The following is a 21,005-nucleotide window of genomic DNA, read 5'->3' as shown; positions in this document are numbered from 1 at the left end:
AAATATATATATATATATATATATATATATATATATATATATAATAGTTATTGATTAACACCCAATAACTGATGTGGAAAGGGAGAACAGAAGCCCTGGGCTGATTTCTTAAGCCAGTGGACTCTTAGGAATAACCACATTTTGCCACTGTTCTTGGCCAGATGTGGCACCACTCACAAATGGCCAGCTCTTGGGCGGCTACCGTGATCTGCACCCTGTGGTCATTTAGGCAGCAAAGGCAGTAGGATGATTTACCCGGTGGTGGCGTCTGTCGCCATACTCTGCTCTCAGGCCTCTCCCATCCTTTGAAGATTCCCCATTGTTTGGGCTATTAACATACTTTCTGGGTGGATGTTTATCTTCTCTTGAAACTTTTACAGCAGGCGCACAGTGAAAGAAAACCCAGAGAAGCTCTTTCTAACCAAGCAGCAGCAGAATCCTTCAGCGAGCGTAATGCAACACAGCCAGCGCTCTCTCCTTTATTTCATCAGCCTCTAATACCTAACAGTTCTGTAAGTAAACATTTATAGATCAAATCAAAAGCCTGCAAAAGGAAGCACTCTGGATAGATTAGAAGCTAAACTGATCTAAATTAGAAGAGATGCAGAGATAACCTTGCCAGTCTAAAAAGCATATACTATCGGTTGCATGCAGATAATTAAATGAATGAGCCCTTTTCTATTGAACAACTGATGTGCGATTGATAAACTTAATTAATAATTAACTTTTTAATTAAATATCAATTTAAAACAAGTGTGGTAATATGTCGCTTGCATTTCATTTTGCTGCTTTTTCTTCGTTTAAAGGGCCACCATTAGGGTTACAGGTATCTGTTTAAGATGCTGCTATGGCACCACAGAAGGTATAAATGTGTCCGCTGGGTGCTTGTCAATGACAAGAGAGTGATAAACAAGAGCAATCCAAGACAAAGCTGGCATCCATCTTCAAAGATGCAATGGAAGCTGCGATTAACGAGAATGTTCCTGACCAGTAACTTTTCTCTCAGTGAAGGTCTCAATGTATGTGTGTGTGGACTTCCTTTGATATTAAAGAGGGGCTGCAGAGCACACACAAGGGCTACCACCCCAAATCTTTCAGTCTTGGCAGACACTCTCATTGCAGCTTCATGAATGAAGAATGAGTCAGCCTGACTCTGCTCAGATTCTCACTTCAGAGCTTGGCCTAGGTGAGGAGTGGAAGCGCTGGGAGTTATCTTGTTTTGAGCATAAGATTTACTAAGAAAATAAGGAAACACATCTTTATATTTGCGGTTGTCTTCTCCCCACAGTGCATCAGTATTATTCCTGATAATGCTAATGGGGATAATTGGCTTCCCGCAATTAGCTCCTATTAATGGTGGCTGTTCTCCCCTCAATGCATCTATAACTTGCTTTGTGAGTGTAAATCACATTAGTCTTAACAGAAATCTTTTCTACCCTCAATTTACACATACAAGTCCTATGAACAAAACTGGTGGATCTCATCTCCATTTCAAAATCACAGATAAAGTCAATTGACTTCTTTCCAATGGTGTTTGCAGACATTCATTTCAGTGTTGCACTGCCATTCTATTAACCATGTTTGTGTCCCCTAGCTAGGCAAGAGCTTCACAGAAAAAGTGTACTTTTTATTCACTATCCTCCTGTTTTAAAAGTTTCTTGGGTACTGTGTGATGTAAGTGACCAATCATATGCCATAAGAAATGAAAAATGAATAAAAAAGTCTGATGTCAACAGCTCATGAACAACCCATAAGCTGAAAGTTGTTTGCTCAGACGGTCCAGGCGCAGTTACAAAAAAAAAATATGGCTGAAGAAATCAGGGGAACTGTGTGAATGACTTGCAAATAAGGAAAAGTTGCAACAAATCATGCATCCAGCTCTATATATAACTGTTGTTGAACTTCTCCACCCTGCTTCTCCACTCTTAAGTCTTTTTAGCACTAGTGGAGGATCTGAGTTAAGATGTGTGGTAGGTTTTAGTGGTCCCCATTTATACCCACCTGGAGTAAATAGTGTGTATAGTCTGGAGTATATTCTCTAATCTCCATGTGCCATATGACATTTACTATCCAATGGAAAATATGGCTCCTGTGATGGCGCCATCTTGGACTGAGCACCAGACTCAACTATCCGGTGGGAATACTCTACTGGTGAGAGGATTATTTCTTTTCCTGATGTGTCTCATTAGAGGACATTCTCACATCTCTGCATGTGAAGGGAAGATGAGTTCCTCCCATGGGGAATGTTAGCACTGGCCATCGTTTCCTTTCTGAATACCTCATTTGAAAAAGAGGAAATAGTTGGTGGAGGAAGTTCCTGAAAAGGAATCTTTTCAGATCTTTATTTTTGTTGTTTTTTGGGGACACCCAAAGGATGGAATAAGTGGCACGTCTGTCCCTAGTTATGGAAAAATTACGGTAAACTGTAAAGGGTGTGACAGCAAGAAAACCAGCTTATTCTCCATTTATTGTACAATATTTATCATCAACCCATTTTGTATATTTTGCTTTCTTTTGTGTAATCTTATCATTGGGGCTGAAAACGATGTGATTTTTTGCTCCTTTGAGTAGCTGCCAAAAAAGCACTTACGTTGGAGTTATGTGTATCATTTGGCTAGCACATCACATAATGGTTTTTTTACAGCGAGTATTTAACCATGTTTTCATCCTGTGGGAAAGAGTGATGAGTCTGTTTTGTAAAAATAAGACCTTGTGGCAATGTGGACATGCAGGAGATAGAAACATAATGCCACAAATTGGTTTCAACACAGAAATGAAGTAGTCCAGGCCACATACATGCTACAATATTGGGTTTTGGCGTGTGCTCTCTCTCTCCTGTGTTTCTCTTGATCTCCTATTTTGAATTGTTCTAATTTTGTGGGCAAAAATATGCAGAACAATTTATTTTGGGTACAAATAATATAATTTAGACAGTTATCTTCCCAGTTTTTTATTCAAAAGATTGCTTGTATAAGATAATGTATTTGTGTATGTGTGTATATATATGTGGTCTAGAAGTTATAGTACCAGCTATATAGGATCAGATTCACCCATGATGTAACACTATGCAAGCCCATGGAGTTACATGAAGAACAAAGTTAACATTAAATAGGTCTGGAAATTGTACATTTGACTCTTGTAATAGAAACAATAAGATACAGAAGAATAAATCATTCAAATTTCATTATGGAAAGTGGAGCCATTGGAAAAATTGGTATTATTTCAAGGTGTCCAAGAAATATTCTAGCAATTATGTGATTACAACTTGAAGCAGCCTTAAGCACCTTTTCCCATCAAGCTTGTTCCAAATGGTGATTGAGACACTCTATTTTATTCCTATATTTGAAACATATTAATACAGTAATCCACCCCCTCTAATCTGCACATTTTATAATTTACACAAAATGATTGGCAGACTCAGCAAGATGTAATAGGAGATGCAGTAGTGAGGTCTTTTGTTATTAAAATGGCAATATTTTGAACTCTTCCTTTTGTTTATTTTTATCTGAAGCTTTACAGTGCTGTATACTAGCCTTTGCTGAGTAACCAAATAATCTTGTTCATGTCCCATATCCTTCTTTACACACACCCTTGCCCCACAGCTCTGTTAAGCACACATTCAGTTTTACCATGTCTGAAGTTGCTCCAAACACAGCACTTTTTTAGATCATTAAAAGTCTATTTGAATGGCATGCAGGGAGTTTGGAAAGGTGAAATTCATCCTCTCCAGAGCATGGTGCATCCACACTGACCCTGTGGCTGCTACTCTAGCCTAGAGGAGGGAATATCAACCCCGGGCTTCTTGCACAGAGGTGACTCTCAAAAAACATGTATCAGTGGTTAATCTTCTGGACAGATCCCAATCAACGCTCCAAGAGACCATCTGTGAATGGGCAGGGAGAGGAGAAGTTGATATGCAGGTACTTCTGAACATTCATTCAATTGTGTGGCCTCTTATGTGAGGTTTAAGTGATGTGGAGGACTTTATACTGAACCTCTGCACTGGAGGTGAATTTCACCCTTTGTGTACATACTTCTAAGGCTACACACAATAACCATTTAAATAGTTATCTTGAGCACGGATAAATTTATGCTTTAAAAATTAGGCATTTTTGCAATCATCTCACTTTATTTAACTGAAAAAAATGCCCACTAATTTAAAGCAAATTTTAAAGAAATGTATTTTTTCAGGAATTTCAAGATAAGACTATTGGGGCTATGTAATGCCCCATCAGAAATTCAGAACTCTCAACATTTGATTAATAAACCCTCAGAGGTGACTGAATTTTCTGGTTAAATCTGGTAATTGAAATGGCTAGCCCATTTCTCACAGACATTTTCTACCTATTATATTTTACCTCCATATGCTGGAACTATTTTTCTAACTCTGTTATTTTATTGGATAATGTTTTGGTAAAATATTGTTTTTGATTTTTCATCTGTAATTTCATTGATGAAAAGAAAATAGGTACATTTTAATAAAATAATTTTAAATGCAATCACGCTAAAAACAAAATCAAAGTTTGCTTTGCCTGAATCTACACACCTTTTGTGTTGACTTTTCATAATTATTCTAACAAAACAAATTTAGAGGCTGAAATACCAGTGGAAACAGAACATTTTGGGTTACCATTAGAGAATATTAATGAATCAACTTGAACTATTGTGTGTCTGAATACTTGACACAGAAATCTTGTCCTAAAAGTTTTAGTCATCTAGTAAGGAGACAAAAACAAGACTTTGTGACCTAGATGTGCAATCGAAATCAGCCAAACAATTTATATTTTGATTTACATAACCAAATATTGCAATGAACAAAGATTAGCAGAGGAAATAACAAATTTCAGAGAATTGTAGACAGAACACCTGAAATTTGTACCTAAATAAAGGCAAAAATAATCGACTAAGTAATTTGTTACAAATTTTTGGAATAGTAGTAAATGATGCCAATAGAGTCTGAGGGTTTGTACATCTGAGGGAAATTTATACACGTGCAAATGTCCCTAAGCAAGATAAGCCTTCAATGGAATTAGATGAGCAATGAATTTGGCCTATGGTCTGATAATTACCAGGACTTCATTTGTCAGTTGGAGATATGGTTTCAAGCAGCACAATGTAGCAAGATTTCTCACAAAGCTTTCTTAGAAAGCAAGAAATAACAGAAATCTCTTTAGATAGGGATGTTAACAGACAAACAATTAAACAGTTACCCGGTAAGCATCACCCTTAATGGATTATGCATACTGGGTACCAGTTAACTGGTACCTGGGAGCAGGCCCCACCTGGGGGGCTGGGCCCCCCACATGGGGCTGCTGGCTCCCAGCTTATGAGGGGGGTTGGGAACCATGGCAGAATAGGCAGCCCTTGTGGGAGTAAGGGTGAAGGGAACCATGGCAGCAGCCCCTGCATGGGGCTAGGAGCAGCCGGGTTGGAGCAACCTCTGCCTGTGGCCTGGGTTATTCTAGCCCAACCCCAGTGAGTGGGGGTGGGGAGTACTCCAGCCCTGCTGGACCCCTCCCTGCTTACCTCCATTTAATCAGTTAAACGGGATTTTATATCCCTACTTCAGACATTCTGTTCTCTTGAGATTTCCAATCCAATCCAACCCTGCAGAAATGCTTGTGGGTTATTTTCACTGCAGAGTTAACTTGGGCGATGAGCACCAGAGAGAGCCCAAGAATGAGTGCTGTGTTTCCCCCACGTGTGGCTAGCACTTGTGGGGGCCCATCCCATGGTTTTTTGTGCTGCAGTAAGCTGCGCCACTCTAGTATTCTTTCCCAGTGAATTGTGGGACACCCTACCTGACCTTCTGGGCACACTGTGGGAACAGCGGAAAGGCACTGGAGGACTATCAGAAGTTTAGTGATTTAACCTACATCATCACTGCAAAGTGTGTAGGGTGTCTGCCTGAGCTAGTCCAGTTCGTCCAAATCAAGGCTGGGCAAGAGGCTGTCAGCAGGCCTGCAGCAGCTCCCGGCCCTGCCCCCTACGTGTTGCTTGGCAGCCACCGGGGAAGTGTGAGGCCTTCCAATTCCTGCTATTTAAAGGGCTTGTGTTTTCTCAGCCGTGGCCAGGCAACACATTAGCAGCTGCAGGGAAGGCACAAGCCTTTTAAATAGCCAGAGTTGAAAAGGCTTGCACCTCCCTAGTGGCTCCCAGGAGGAGCCTCAGTGGTTTGAGCATTGGCCTGCTAAACCCAGGGATGTGAGGACAGTTCTTAAGGGGGGCTATCTGTGGCAAATCTATCAGAGATGGTACTTGGTCCTGCCATGAGGGCAGGGGACTGCACTCAATGACCTCTCAAGGCCCCTTTCAGCTCTATGAGAGAGGTATATATCTCCATATATTCTGAGAGCCCTTTCAACTGCTTCTATTCAGAGTGCTTGTGTCCTTCCCTGTGGCTGCTAAGACATGAGCCCTTTAAATAGAAGCAGGTGAAAGGGATCCCAGCCCCACTGCTAATGCATTTCTGGGGAGCTGCAAGCCCTTTCAATCCCTACTATATAAAGCAGCAGTTCCCAACCTTTTCCAGATGGGGACTCATTTTGACAATTCAGGAAGACTTGGTGACCCAAGGCAAATCAAAAATGGGGGGAGGAGAGGGGGCAGAGCCACCTGGGGAGACACTTGGTGACCCTTTTGAAATGTAATGGCGACCCATATTTGGGTCCCGACCCATAGGCTGATATAAAGGCTTGTGCCTGAGGCCCCATCCGTTCTGCTCAATGGCCTGCCCTTTCTAGGTTGGCTCATGACCACTTATGAAGTGCCCCTTCCCCTTCAGAAATTATTGCCCATCCCTGGTCTAGATCAAAAGCATCATTAAACTGTTGTGAGAGGAGTTTGTGAATGGTTGGGAGGGGTATTAGTGGCAATGCGTGAGTTAGGGTGTGTCTAGACCCTAGATTAGTTTACTAGACATACCCAAATGAAGCTGCAATTTAAATAATCACCACTTCATTTAAATTAAAATGGCTGCCACGTTGTGCCGATCAGCTGTTTGGGGGCACAGCGCTGTAGTCTGGATGCTCCGTGGTCGACATCAAAGGCATTTGTCGACCTCCCCGGTATGCCTCGTGGGATGAGGCTAGGGTGATCGGCACAGCGCGGCAGCCATTTTAATTTAAACGAAGCGGCGATTATTTAAATCACGGCTTCATTTGGGTATGTCTAGTAAACTAATCTGCATGGCTCTGGCAACAGAGCCATGTAGTCTAGACATACCCTAAGAGCCTCCGATAACTGCAGTGAAGACACAGTTAGATTCTTTTGTGAATCTGGACCTCTTCTGAACATTTTTCGCAAAACCATCATTGTCCTTGTTTTCATATTAATCGGTATATTCCATATTTAACCTCCAGTATTAGCAACAAATAGCTCTTGAACTATTAAAATAAGCAGACCTTATTTGGAGTCTGCTTATTGTAGCATACAGGATGTGTAATTTGACATTGATCCTAAAGGGCACCAGTAACTTCTGTTACTGTGAATGTTGTCTTAGTGGAGCTGGTTCTATATTAATCTCACCCTCCTCTCAGATGGGTGAACCAATCCAGTTTGTAAGGTTAGGGACAGACCCACCCCTGACCTTGCTCAGGTACATTACAGGCATTTGACACTGTGAATTAACCAGAGACAAAATAACTCAGCCCATTATCCTCTTTTAACTGCTCTCCCACTGTTCTGCATCATGCTACTTAAACCCATTTGTTTGGCAACAACAGAAACTTGACACTGATGGAGATGAGCAAAGTGAGGGGAGAGGCCTGTAATTTCCAAAGAGGAATCTTAATTGGAAGGATTGATGCTCACTATTGAACCCATTGGGAAAACTTTGCTGGATGTCTTGGGATGATACAGTTGGGAATGAGCCCGAGCTGCAAAATTTATATCTGGGTCAGAATTTTCCCTGATTGCTGAAGATATTCAGATTCTAGGTGTTTGGTTTGACACTTTATAGATTTGAGGGCCAGTTGCAACAGCTAGTGCTGCTGTATCCCCGGTATGCTCAGTTATGACAAAGCAGAGTCTTCTTTTACTTCTCCCCTGATGTGGTCATTGAGATTCTAGCAGAAGAGACTTCTTGGTAGAAGGATGAAGTATATTCCTCCATCTTCACCATATCTAGGGCTAGGGAGATGGGTCAAGGTGGTCATGTTTTGGTTTTGATCTTTACTCCAAATCACCAAAGCAATGGTGCACAAATCACAATAGTATCCAGCTCACATCATGCATGGGTAGGGGGTTAAAGGGCAGTTCAGATAAATTACTCCAATTTTGTTCTATTTCTATAATATGGCAACGAGGGTGTGTTTGTTTTTTCAAGCTGAAAACCAGGTGCAGTTTGGGCCCAGGTTCTATTTTATGCACATCACTAAAATTTGGAAAGATTCAAGTAAAAGGTTTTAGTTTACGAAGCGTAGGGAGAGTCCCACTCAGTGCAGTCAAATACAGTAAATTTCAGTGTCCTATTCAAAATTCAGGACTATCTCATAAACTAAGGAACTCCTCTGGCAATTAGTTTTGTGTGGCACAAAAACTGGTTCTGCTGGTCACTTTTAGAGTTACCATTTCTCAGTATTTCCTTTAGAGACCACCATTTACAATAGCTTGTATCCAGCCCATGCACAAATTCCACTGCTTTGAAACTTGGCCTGTGCTAGGTTGGCCTGGATGCAATTAACAAACAAAAAAAGCATACAATTTAGTTTGGCCAAAAATATAACATTCTTTTGTTTGCAGATGCAGAAGTTCAGTTGCATTTCCAGACTTATCGGGGATGAGCGAACTAGTTTAGGGAAAACAACAACTGACCCCAATCTGAGCCCAAAGTTAAAATTGAACTGGAAATCCAAACACCAAATATGTAGTCTGAGGTTCAAAAAAGCAAAGTCAATTGTTTTTCCTATTTTTATTTTTAACTGCTATTTCAGAACTTCATTATTCCAGCTGGAATCCAGAAACTGAAGCACTTAAATACCACAAAGGAAAGGATGATTTCTGCAGTATTTCTGGAACCAAAAAGAAGCAGGAAGTACCAGGAAGCTCATCAGAAATGTGAAGACTCAAGAGATTTGAAGAAGCATCAGACTGAAAGTTCTGAAGTTTTGAGGTTCCGGCTGTTGTTAGAACACACACAGATCACTTTGGTCTGGAGATCTGGCTCAAAATCTTGAAGGATCAGGATCTATCTATGCATCTTGAATGTTCACACAACACAGGCTCTTCATTTTTAAAGTCTTATCTGCCAGACCCAAACATGGTAAACTTCATGGTGCCCAGATTATTGACTTCAGAAGGATGAAGGGCTGAGTCAGTCCTGACAGTATCCACATCTTTGCTTTGTGATTCAAAACCTCACATGAATTGCTAAGCCATTAGTCACTTTCATCATTCACATGGGCACCCTCTGGCTATAAAACGAAACTTACGTATTCAAACACTTCTTACCCTATGATTATTTCTGTTTTTAGTTACTTAGGAGGTGCCCAACACTGTAGCATTTGAATGCCTTTATACAGAACAGATAATAAAGCCTCAGACTCCAGTATGGCAGGGGCATATCGCCATGCTGCAAGCTGTAGCCATTTGATACTTCACAACAACAGCAGGAATAGCATGTAGATCTTCATACTCTAAAATCACAGACCTTCTGCCACTTGAGTTCAGAGATTCTCATTAGCTGTGAACAGTATTGGGCTTATGACATAGAAATAATTCCAGCCAAGAGGAAGCAGTAGTGCATACAGACACTAGTTAGTATTTTATAAAATATATAGAACTCACCCATTTTGCATTATTCTCTGAAAAGGCAACAACACTGGAACATTTTTAATTAATGTAGGTAACTGGCAATTCAAATTTTCTTGACAGGTATCAGCTCAGCAAACACCTAGGTGAATTGGGGAAAATTCATCCATCTGCCCCTCAGTTCCTAAGTCTCACTTCAGTTATTGGAGGTGAGGGGGAGGGAGATTGAATGTGATAAATCCAAACGATGCTCTCAGAAGAAACAGGGCCCATTGCCATCAGATTAGTTAGTATGCGGCAGCCGCAGTTCCTCTGCCATCTTCATTCACCTTAGAAATGTGGAGTTTGAATGGTTTATCTCTATTAATCACCAGCTCAAACAGCTTTGTGCACCACGGGCCGCAGATAATTAACTTCACTATACTGCTTGTCTTATCAGTATCAACCTCTTGTCCTTCTGTGAAATAGTTAAAACCATCAGCCCCTTTTTACTTTTCCATTTAACTCTAATGCTTTAACACTGATGTTCTAAATGGCCCTGCGATTCATACTTATTAGACAAACCTTTCTTTCTGCATCTCTTATATTTTTGATAATTGGTCATGTACGTTTCTAAGGGGCTCAACAGCTTTCATGCCACTATACTAATAATTAAAGGTTTTCCACAGCCTTTCAGATTTCTCTTTACCTTCTTTTCTTTGATAAGTATAATTTGCTGTTTAATTTGAAGAAAAAAAAAGGAAGAAGTGAGAAGCTAGCTGAATAGGAGACGGTTTTGTAAAAAAAATCTTTCATTATTTTTAACTCATATTCATTGCCTCCACGGCTTTGCTCCTCCCCCACCTCAAGCTTTGCCTCCCTCCTGAGTTGCTGTGTGCAGCAGGAAGAGAGGAGGCGAGAAAGGAGATTGTGCTCTGTGCTTGTGAGCGATGCCTAAAGGTTAAAGTATAGAGCTGGAGATCTCGGTTCTATTCCCAGCTCTGTCACTGACTTGCCACTTGATGACTCTTGTGTCCTAGTTTCCCCATCTGTCCAAGAAGGCCCTTGTTGGAAGCAGGAGGGGAGAAGTTCACAGGAAACCCAGCTCTCCACTGTCCCTGACTGAACTAGTCCTCTTAACTCCCATCCATACTTAGTTGAGTTGAGTTAGACAACTGCTGCAGCCCCACTTGGTCAGCCAACCATTCCAACACCAGCCCTCTCTGTCCACGTGCATCAGTCTCTTGCACCACCCAGCACAACCCTCATTCTCCATGAGGAACTTAAGGCATGCCCCTTCCTGTCCAGCAACACTGAACTCAAGCTCTCAGGGGAGTGCCAGGTCTTAAGTGCCATTGTGACAGGTTCTTAAGTAGAGTGTGAGGCTGAAAGAACTGCTCTCTGCATTGAAGGTTTGATGGGGTTATTGGTATTGTCCATCACAGAGAAAAAAGCAAGCAAGATAAAATGTGTATTTTGCAATGCATAAATCTTTGTATAGGGCTTTTGTGCCTCCTCTCTCCTATGCAGGAATGAATCAGAAACTAGCCTACAGTATTTTGAATGCCCTCTAGTGGTAATCCTAATTGCAGTCCTTAGAATAGGAAATGCCTCTTGCTTAACATTACTCATGGTCCTTTACAGAGAATTAGGTGGAGATGTGTTCAAGAATAAAAAGGTAAAGCCTCGTGGATTCTGCCAGATCCCTTGAGTGTCTTGCAAACAAAATTGCATATGTGTATACCTGGCATCATTCTTCATGCCACACACTCTGCAAGCTTCCAGCTGGTACAACTCCTTCTGGGATTTTTTTTCTTGGGGATTGTCTTGGGCTAGCATGGAAGGAGTCTGTTTTTGAGAATCTTACCTCAGCATCCAGCTTTGCACCCATAATTGTTAGCGCAAATGATAGCACTCAGGTCTCTAACTTAATTTGATTTGTGGCTACTATCAGTCACGATCATTTGCAAAAGGTCTAACAGGAAACTTTGGTCAGGACTGAATTCTAGGAGTGTCTATTTGGATTCCATGGGAACCTGAATTGAGTTAAAGTTAGCTTTTATTTCAAGTCATTCAGAATAATGCCAAAATCCCAGATATATTTGTGTTCCCACAGAGCTAGAATGTTGGGTGGCTGGTCTGAGCTTCTTCCTGTGTCATGCAGTAAACACTGAAAAACTAGATCTTATGTTATCTCCTTGATACCAGGAACTGGACTAGAAGAATATGTAGTTATTTCTTCGCTGAGACAACACAAGCTGGTCAGATCTCAAAGGACTGAAACCAAATCCTCCACAGAGAGTCACTATGAGTGTTCTGAGCCACCAGTGTCTTTTCTATAGTAACAAGAATCATAGACTACTAGAACTGGAAGGGATCTTGAGAGGTCATCAAGTCCCCATTCCTTGTACTCATACAGGACCAAGCACCATGTAGATCATCCCTTACAGATGTTTTCCTAACTTGCTCTTAAGAAATATCTAATCATGGAGATTCCTTAGGTATTTATTCCAGTACTTAACTACCCTGACAGGAAGTTTTTCCTAATGTCCAACCTAAACCTCCCTTGCTGCAATTTAAGCCCTTTGCTTCTTGTCCAAGCATCAGAGGTTAAAAAGAAAATTTTTTCTCTCTCCTTATGTAAGACCCTTTTAGGTACTTGAAAGCTGTTGTGTTTACTCTCAGTCCTCTTTTTCAGACTAAACAAACCCAGTTCTTTCAATCTTCCCTCAGACCATATTTTCTAAATCTGTAATCATTTTTGTTGCTCTTCTCTGGGCCTCCTCCAATTTCTCCACATCTTTCCTGAAATGTGGTGCCCAGAATTGGACTCAGTCCTCCAGCTGAGGCCTAGTTAGCGCAGAGTAGAGCGGAAGAATCACTTCTCATGTCTTGATTACAACTCTCCTATTAATATATCTTAGAATCATGTTTGCTTTTTTTTCGCAATAGTGTCACACTGTTGGCTCATATTTAGTCCACTATGACTCGTAAATCCCTTTCTGAAGTATTCTTTCTTAGACAGTCACTTCCCATTCTGTACATGTGCAACTTCCCAGTTCTTTCAGGCCCTGTTCTTAGGCTGCTTTCTGACTGGCCTTTCCCCTGGGTCCAAGATGCTGTCACCAGCCAATTGCTTACATTCACACAGCTGTCTCCCTGTGCCTGATCTCCTCTGCCATCTGAATATCACATCCTATCTCTTAAGATTGTAGGTCCAGAAATCTAGAGAATATATGTAAATTATGTAATTCCCCCAATTTGCACATTTTTATCCTTAAGCATTACCTCATTTGCCACTTGTCTCCTTCTTCCAAAGGTTCTCCCCACACCCTATTCTGTTTGGCTGTTCCCCTTAGTTTGTCCTTCAAATCCCTCTCTCTCTCTGGCTGTCTTTCCCTTTTCCTCTCTCTGGCTCCTCTATTCTCTCCTCAAATTTTCCCATTTGCACATACCACCTCTTTCTCTGCCTGTCTTCTCCTTCAAATTTTGCCTTATCCCTACACAATCAGCTCCCTGACCATAGACACCTTTCCTAGTGCATGGTCCCCAACCTGCTTTGCTTACAGAGCTGCACCTAGTGAGAGATCCTTACATAATGCCACCGTATTACATTGCCCAATCCACTAGCCCTATCTCTGTAGTTGCAAGCAGGGTGAGGACTGTATGATTAGAGTCCTAGAGGACATCTAAAGATCTCTATGGTTTACAATCCTAGGGGCTTTGCATGGAGTATGTACCACCTGGTTAAGCTGGGAGATTTGAAAGCTCTGATATCACTTCCTTTTTCTGTTCACTGGACATCATGGAGTCCTGCTCATCAGGTGTTGAATTGAGGTCCTTCCTCCCCCAGATTGATTTGTGGCACAGTCCTCCCTTCCATACACTGGTGTATTTCTGGCCTATAGAAGCATCTTGGACCAGTGGTCATTTGCAGGTTCAGCTATATGAGGAGTACTGGAAGGGAAGCAGGACCAGGGGCTGATAGTAAATCCAGACTTTTGGGGGGAAATCTCAGCATTTCCCTGAGAGAATCCAGTCTGGATTTACTGTGAATACAGGGGTCCTTTTAAAGGCTAAAAAGGATATTAGCTAAACTTGTTATTACTTCCAGTTGTCTGAAGCTGAGGACGAGTGGCGTACAGTGATGTCCGTATGGCACATAGCTGAATCCAGTCCCAAAGAAATGGGTTCTCTGATCCAGAGAAATCCTACTACTGTTACGGACTGCTCAGACTTTAGTTTTTATGTAAATTGTGTTTGGGGAAGAGTTTGTGGCATGCACCCTTTGGTCTTTGGTTAATGTATATGTCTGGGACAGTGGATGCCAAATATTTCTTTAGCCTCATTGGAGAGTAGACGTTCTTTTTTGGGTCCCTCCCTTTTTCTGAGGGAGGTGTCCAATCTGATTCTCATGGATTGGCCCTTTTTTCAGGGACGCTTTCTCCCAAAAGAGTTCACATAAGTCAATGCAATTCCCCTGCATTAAAGCTACACTGAAAAAAGTTATGCATTAGCTTAATTTGAAAAATTCAAATGGAACTCCGGTTGTGTCGGTCACCTTCTAGACAAATGCTCTAATGAATGAGTTAACAGCTTGGAATGTTTGTTGAAAAAACAATTCATTCAGAAATAATGCAAAATATTCCCTGGAAGAGAGTTTCAAATTAATAATTTCCAGTATTCAATCGGAGTCTAGCCAGTATTGCCATCTTTTGCAAGTCACACAGTATTTCTTGTTCATTTTTTAACTCTTAGCTCCTGAAGTCATGTGATTAGGAGAGCAGTTTAGCTTTTGTTTATTTAATTGGGTTTCTAGCTCTTGCGGTTGTGGAGAAAAACATAAAAATGTGACTCAAGTGCATCCTAAATGCTCCAAAATCAGAAGACCATAAAAAAGAGAGAGAGCACCCTATCTATACATTTAAAGTCTTGTGATTTTTAAACCACTCTCATAGTATTTGGGGGGCTTACTTATGATTTTTGAATATTTAGGTTTGGCATATTGTGTTATACTCATCCAGTTATGGAATGGGAAGAACACTGTGTGACTTAAACTCTAGTCAAAATAGTTTGAGTTTTGAATTGCAAAACAAGCTCACCCAAAACAGTTACTGAATACTTCTGAGTGATGCAGTCATGAGACAGTGATCTATTCATGGATCACTTTCATAGAGAAGAAAAGACAATCCAGGAAGTTTTTGGAGAACGTTGGGGATAACTTCCTGGTACAAGTGCTGAAGGAACTGACCAGGGACCATGCACAGCTTGACCTGCTGCTGATAAACAGGGAGGAGTTAGTGGGGGAAGTAGATGTGTGTGGCAACCTGGGCAGCAGTGATCATGAGAGGGTCGAGTTCAGGATCCTGACAAAAGGAAAAAGAAGAGCAGCAAAATAATCACCCTGGACTTCAGAAAAGCTGCCTTTGACTCCCTTAGAGAACTGATGGGCAGGATCCCCTGTCATGCTAAAATGAAGGGGAAAGGAGTCCAGGAGAGCTGGCTGTATTTTAAATAAGTTTTATTGAAGGCACAGGAACGAACCATCCCGATGTGCAATGAGAAAAGTAAATATGGTAGGCAACCAGATTGGTTTACCAGGGAAATGCTTGGTGAGCTTAAACTTCAAAAAGGAAGCTTATAAAAAGTGGAAACTTGGACAGATGGCTAGGGAGGAGTATAAATATATTGCTAGAGAATGCAGGGGAGGAATCAGGAAGATGAAAGCACAATTGGAATTGCAGCTAGAAAGGGATATGAAGGGTAAGAAAGGTTTCTACAGACATGTTAGCAATAAAAGGGTGATCAGAGAGGGTGTGGGGCCCTTACTGGATGAGGGAGGTAACCTAGTGACAGATTATGTGAAAAAAGCTGAAGTACTCGATGCTTTTTTTGCCACTGACTTCACAGACAAGGTCAGCTCTCTGACTGCTGCGTTGCCTTGTGCAGTAATGGGAAGGAAGTGAGCAGCCCTCAGTGGAGAAAGAACAGATTAAGAACTATTTAGAAAAGCTAGACATACACAAATCCATGGGTCCAGATTTAATGCATCTGAGGGTACTGAGGAGGTTGGCAAATGTCATTGCAGAGCCTTTGGCCATTATTTTTTAAAACTCATGGAGATCAGGAGAGGTCCTGGACGATTGGAAAAAGGCAAATGTAGTGCTCATCTATAAAAAAGGGAAGAACAACAATCCAGGAAGCTATAGACCAGTCAGCCTCACCACGGTCCTTGGAAAAATCATGGAGAGGATCCTCAAGTAGTTCATTTTGAAGCACTTGGAAGAAGGAAAAGTGATCAGGAATAGTCAACATAGATTCACCAAGGGCAAGTCATGCCTGACCAATCTGATTAGCTTCTATGATAAAGTAACTGGCTCTGTGGGCATGGGGAAGTCAGTGGATATGATGTACCTTAAATTTAGCAAAGCTTTTGATACGGTCTCCCATAATATTCTTGCCAGCAAGTTAAGGAAGTATGGATTGGATAAATGGACTGTAAGATGGATAGAAAGCTGGCTAGATTGTTGGGCCCAATGGTTCAATGTTTGGTTGGTTTCAAGTGGAGTACCCCAAAGATCTGTTGGCTGGCTGGTTTTGTATAACATCTTTATTAATGATCTGGAAGAGGGGATGGATTGCACCTTCAGCAAGTTTGCAGATGACACTAAGCTAGGGGAAGAGGTAGATATGTTGGAAGATAGGGATAGGGTCCAGATTGACCTAGACAAATTGGAGGATTGGGCCAAAAGAAATCTGATGAGGTTCAACAAGGACAAGTGCAGAGTCCTGCACTTGGGACGGAAGAATCCCAAGCATTGTTACAAGCTGGGGACCAACCGTCTGAGTAGCAGTTCAGCAGAAAAGGCCCTGGGGATTACAGTGGATGAGAAGTTGGATATGAGTCAACAGTGCACCCTGGTAGCCAAGGAGGCTAATGGCATATTAGGGTGCATAAGGAGGAGCATTTCTAGCAGATCTAGAGAAGTTCTTCTTCTTTATTTGGCATTGGTGAGGCCACATCTGTAATATTGCATCCAGTTCTGATGTGGATGCATCACTACAGAAATGATGTGGATGCCTTGGAGAGGGTCCAGCAGAAGACGATCAAAATGAATGCGGTGCTGGAGTGCATGACCTACGAGGAGAGGCTGAGGGATTTGGGCTTATTTAGTCTGCAGAAAAGAAGAGTGAGGGGGGATTTGATAGCAGCCTTCAACTTCCTGAAGGGAGGTTCCAAAGAGGATGGAGAGAGGCTGTTCTTAGTAGTGACAGATGGCCGAACAAGGAGCAGTGGTCTCAAGTTACAGTGGGAGAGGTCTAGGTTGGATATTAGGAAAAACTATTTCACGGGGAGGGTGGTGAAGTACTGGAATGGGTTACCTAGGGAGGTGGTGGAATCTCCATCTCTAGAGGTTTTTAAGTTCCAGCTTGACAAAGCCCTGGCTGGATTGATTTAGTTGGGGTTGGTCCTGCTTTGGGCCGGGGGCTGGAGTCGATGACCTCCTGAGGACTCTTCCAGCCCTAGGGTTCTATGTTTCCATGAAAAGATCCAAATTCAACTATCCATGTTTCTGCTAGGAATAGTTCATCCTGTTCTATTAGCATAGATATTGAGTGTCCACTTTGCTGGGTTACTACTGGAGATGTAGGAGAGGTCAGAATGATTCCCATATCTTCGTTAGTTTTGCGGGGTTAAGGGGTCTGTCATGGGATGGGCACTTATCCCCATGGCGCCTCCAGATGGTCACTCAGGGAATCAACGCTCTTGCCTCAGAGTGCCCTCTGGTTGTCCATGTCTCCGCCTCTGTTGCAGGTCTTCTCTGTTCAGCCAGATATCTCTGCATTCTGGGGTCCTTCCCTCGCAGGGAACCCCCAATTCTTCTATCCCCGCCTTGCCTCCATGTCCCACTGCCAGTCGTTATCTAACCCTTTACCTCAGGGGCAAACCAGAGTCTAAAATGGCCACTCATCACTAGCAAGGGGTGTGGACCTACTGCCTTTATCTGCACTGACTGCCTCCCCGCAGCTCTGGTAACCTCTGGACGTGCTTCGGGCCCTGCAGCACGAGAGTAAGGCCAGGCCAGAGGCCTCTCTGCCTTTCTCCAGCACTGCTCTGTCTCAGGAAGCCTCTAGCTCCTGGGTTCCCAAACTGGGGGGCATGAAGAAATTGCCCCCCCTCTCCACCCCCAGGCCTTCAATCAACTCCTCCCCCCTAAGTTTTGCTGCTGAGGGCAGGGCCGGACTAAGGACGTGTGTAAGCTGCTATCAGGCACCGCGCGCCCGGCTCCTGCAGCGCCACCCCCCCCCCCCCATACCCGCGGTGTCGGCCAGCAGCGTCCTTCCCCCCACGGCCGCCGGGCTCTGCACAGCCAGGCGCGGCCTGCCCTGGGCTGCATGCCAGCAGCGGTGGCCAGGTCGGGCTGGGCAGCGCATGTGCTGTATGCTCCGGTGGGCCCGCGCATGTACCGTGCGCCCGAGCCACCAAAACGGCTCTGGCCGGCCCGGGGTGTGTGTGAGGGATTCTCAAAAATAAAAAAGGGCGCATGATTCCGAAAAGTTTGGGAACCATTGCTCTAGCTTTTCTGGCAGCCTGGTCACTCCTGCTCCCCAGCTGGAACAAGAGTGTTTTTTCTCCTTCTTCCAGGAGCCCTTATTTATACAGCCCCAGCTGGGCCCTAATTGGTTGTCTCTGCCTCAGCTGTGGGCTCCACTGCCCAGCCACCTCCCCTGGGCTATGTTTTACCCCTTAAAGGGCTAGTGTGGGGCAGGCACCCTGTCACAGGATCATTCCGGACACACATGCATTGTCTAAGTAGGCTCAGTGGGCATTCAGCACACAGGGTCCTAAAATCTTTCTTCTTTTATCCTTTTCAGATGTAGGGAGGTCCTGCTACAGCTGGGTAATGGGCTTACACTCTGCACTGAAGCCCCAGCGTCCACCAGGCTAGTAAAACCCGAGGCACTACCAAAGTCCATCTGAAGATGAAGCTTCTGCCCTCTAGAAGTCAGGTACAGTATCTTTTGCTTTTTAAGTTATAGTGGGGGGTAGAAATGCTTGGGGTTGTTGTTATTTATAGTCTATATCCTAGGTGGTTACCAAAATTCATGTAGAAAAAAGAAAGCTAGATGGAAAGTAGACACCATAGTTAGTTAATAATGTGACCTTTGCCATTCTAACCATTCTAACATTCAAAAGATGTTTTGAGGATGTTCATTTTCAGAGAATTTTTATGTTAAAAGACATATCCTGTGTCAGTCTGCACTGAATTTCTATAGCAGAGCAAATACCGTACTTTACGCCACTCCCCCCCACAAGACTTGCTGTGTTATTTATTTGGGACTATTACTGCAGGATACTGTAGGTACCTTTAGGATTAGACTTTCTGATAAGGGGATAAAAACCCAGCCATCTCTATACATTATTGTTAGTCACAGCAAGGGGATTTTTTTTGTATATTTTTTGCTTCATGATTTGAATAGTGATACCTTTCTGAACTACGACCATCATACTGGGAATTTTCATTGAAGTGTCAGTTTCCTCCTGATCACCAGAACTTACTCTTTGAGGGCAATTATCTTATCTCTTCTTGTTTTGCTATTACATCTTATGCAGCAACTCCAGTTTCTCTCCTACTCAGTAGCATGTCTATGTGTGTCTCCCCTTTCCACTTCCTCAGTTGTTTTTCTGTCTTCCCCTATTTCTTCATCATTAGCTGCCTGTTTGCCTATATCTCTTATTTCTTCCTCTTTTCAGTATTCTTTCTATTGGTCTTTTTTCCTTTCCTTCTCAATAGTCTGTGTCTCCTTTTCTTCCACTTCTCTGGATCTCATTTCTCCCTTGTTTCTCTCTCATTTCCCCCCCTAGTGTTGGAACTTCTTTCTTTTATTCCTTCCCCCAACCTCCCACCCTTTATAGTGCTGTTATCTGTGATTTTGGCAAAGAGCACATTTATTGGGGAGGAATATCCCCATGGCAACGCAGCAGATGGTGACTTTTGATTAGCTTGGCTTTCCCCCCCCCCCCCCCACACCCCCCGACTGCCAAATCACAATCCGTCTTTGAAATTAAATCAGGCTGCGATAGCATCAGTTGTTCTGGAGAGGGGACGAGAGAGAAACGAGACTGAAGTATTACAGCAGGAGCCAGGATGTAATGCAAATTTGTGTTTTTTAACCCTGGCAATAAAAATCCCTGTTCGTTTTGGGAGCTGGAGGAACCACAATGGTGAGAATAATAAAACAAAAAATAAGATTAAAAATGTTATCGCCACATGCGGTTTCTCATGCCTACCATGTTCACATTGGTATGTTTGTCTTCAGTAACATGGATGTCATTCATTGCTGACTCACCTGAAGCTGCTGGGCCTACTCCTGCTGCTGTTTAGATGCTGTTGGGGATTCTCCTCAGGCAAATCAAAACACAGGCCAGAAACACTTCATCACTGGTGGTTTGGAACCTCAACCTGCTGGCTCGATGTATACAGTCCAATCTGATCAAAATAGTCTGTAGACATTATACGTATGGAACATTTCTCCTCAGAGGTTACGGTGTTTTGAGGAGTTTAGCGGGTAGATGCTGCTTGGAAGACATCCAAGGAGTGTCTAGACAAATGCCCTTTTCTGGTCACAGTGGGAGGATACCAGATTTCAGGTAATTATTTATTCATATAAGAGCGATGTCCAAAGTAGAAAAAAGTGAGGGAATTCCTGTATGCTGGGGCGGGGGAGAGGAAGAGGAAGGAGGGAGCACTTCTAAGACTTCAGCATAGATTTGAGGTAACAAGCAAAGTACCCAGTGAAATGGAAAGGTCAGGTTGTTCATTATATTATAATACAGATCTGAGCCAGGGAGCAGAGTATGGAAAGATGAGGAACATGGGAAAGGAGGGGAGCTCCTGTAATGCTTCAAGGCAGGACTTGACTCCATTGAAGTTGATGGAGTTGCAGCAGAGCTTAATCTGGCCTACAAAGTCTGAGAATCTAGCATGTTTCCCATTCAAGTTATACCCATTATATTCTGGTTATGACTATGAGATGGACTCAATTCACTCATTTCTGGAGACATTGGAGCAGAGGTGAAAGTAAGGGGCTGCACCTCAGTGCACAGCTACAGCAAAAACTGGCTGAGTTGCAGCAAAAGCCAGCTGGGAGCTATCTAAAGAGTTGGCAGAGACTCAGATTGTGATAGGACAGTATCTGTAAGAAATTTAAGTTACCTTCACCTCTTAACTTTTGGAGGGTACAATCAGAATCTTAACTTTCTCCTGAACAGA

At 42.7% G+C, this 21,005-nt stretch overlaps 1 long non-coding RNA gene across 1 annotated transcript in view; it reads left to right on the top strand.

Moving 5' to 3' along the window:
* The first annotated feature begins 392 nt into the window (after nucleotides 1–392).
* Nucleotides 393–21,005, top strand: part of LOC102459777 (uncharacterized) — a 38,723-nt gene continuing 18,110 nt past the window's right edge. Inside the window, exons 1-2 of the long non-coding RNA XR_016350437.1 lie at nucleotides 393–512; nucleotides 18,607–18,741. This is a non-coding gene — a long non-coding RNA (uncharacterized LOC102459777). The remainder of the gene's footprint in view (nucleotides 513–18,606; nucleotides 18,742–21,005) is intronic.

This window comes from Pelodiscus sinensis, chromosome 11 (assembly GCF_052426305.1).
Source record: "Pelodiscus sinensis isolate ZL-2025 chromosome 11, ASM5242630v1, whole genome shotgun sequence".
Classification (NCBI taxonomy): domain Eukaryota; kingdom Metazoa; phylum Chordata; order Testudines; family Trionychidae; genus Pelodiscus; species Pelodiscus sinensis.
This window is presented reverse-complemented; position numbering and strand designations above follow the sequence as displayed.